Source organism: Bison bison, unplaced genomic scaffold (genome assembly GCF_000754665.1).
Source record: "Bison bison bison isolate TAMUID 2011002044 unplaced genomic scaffold, Bison_UMD1.0 scf7180017845440, whole genome shotgun sequence".
In the NCBI taxonomy this organism is placed as follows: Eukaryota; Metazoa; Chordata; class Mammalia; order Artiodactyla; family Bovidae; genus Bison; species Bison bison.
In genome coordinates this window covers 16,047-17,476 of record NW_011476013.1, presented here as the reverse complement: position 1 = coordinate 17,476, position 1,430 = coordinate 16,047, and the positions used below count along the sequence as shown (strand labels likewise).

At 38.9% G+C, this 1,430-nt stretch overlaps 1 protein-coding gene across 1 annotated transcript in view; it reads left to right on the top strand.

Annotated features, from left to right (window-relative positions):
• ACE2 (angiotensin I converting enzyme 2) overlaps positions 1-1,430 on the top strand; it is a gene marked incomplete at its 3' end in the record, with an annotated part of 27,714 nt that overhangs the window by 10,708 nt on the left and 15,576 nt on the right. The gene's annotated exons all lie outside the window — the stretch shown is intronic.

Below are 1,430 nucleotides of genomic sequence, written 5' to 3'. Positions count from 1 at the left end.
TGAGCGACTTTACTTCACTTTTCACTTTCATGCATTGGAGAAGGAAATGGCAACCCACTCTACTATTCTTGACTGGAGAATCCCAGGGACAGAGGAGCCTGGTGGGCTGCCATCTATGGGGTCGCACAGAGTTGGACACGACTGAAGCGACTTAGCAGCAGCAGCAGCAGCAGTTCTTTTTGAACCCTGTAGCAATGTAAGTAACTGTATATGCTTCAATTCATTCATCATTCAAGTGCAAAAATTACATATAGCTGTCAAGCAGTATCTAAGTGACTTGGTTGGTATGTATGAACTGACTTTGATTCTCTGTGTAACTGCTTAGCTGTCAGTTTTATTTAGGCATAGGAACCTTATAGTATGAATATGGAATAAATTGTAAATAAGATTAAAAAGAACAGCTTGAGATGGAACAGTGTATCCTCAGGGGCCAAAATTCAAGACAACATAATGTTTTTGTGGTACAAAGTATAACACTTCTAGTATGATAATGATAAATAAAACAGATATCTTCAAAGTTCCCACATACATTATCATTTTTAAAAATATTTTAAGACTGAGGCCTTTTGGGGATTCTGGGTTGTCTCCAAGGGAGATTAAAAATAAAAGAATGCTCTTAATTTGGGATCAAATTTTACCAGAAATTTTGCTGTAAATCATCCTAGATTAGATGAAAAAGGGAAGGGGCTGAGAGGTGGGTGGTGGATTATGTAAATGAATCTGTGCTGTAGACCAAACTCCTTTTTCCATAGCTCATTCCTTCTCATTCAGACATGGTACAAAGAAGACTAGAATATGTTGAATCCAATCTACAGCCAGTGGTTAAGAGCATTTAGCTTTAGAGGCAAACATATCTGTGTTGATTCCCTGATTCTTCCAGTTAATAGCTGTGTGACCTAGTCAAAATTACTTACCTGCTCTGTGCTTCATTTGCCTCGTTTGTTAATTGGAGACAGTCACAACCACCTCACAAGATTGTGCAGACTCATTGAACAGTAGTTCGTAAGGGGTTGTGTGTGCTCAGTAAAGAGAAATCATTTTCCATTTCACTGTGACTCTTCTACTCATCTCTTGTATGATCCATTGCTGCACCTTTCATGAACCACTCTCATCATGTCACACACCTGCTTGAAACCCCTAAGTGACTCCCTAGTATTCACAGGATAAAAGTACAATTTCTTGATCTAGAAAATGCAGTCATGCCTGGAGTCCTGCTTTGGAATCTCTACTATTTATCTATTGTGTAAAAGATTACCACAAAAGATTATCTATTGAGTAAAAGATTACCAGATCAAAACAACACACATTTATTATCTCCTGGCATAGTTTAGCTGGATCTGCTTCTGAGTCTTGCAAGATTACAGTCAAGGTCCTGGCTAGAGCTGTGGTCTCATCTGCGACTTGACTGGAGATGAATCCACTTCCAAGCT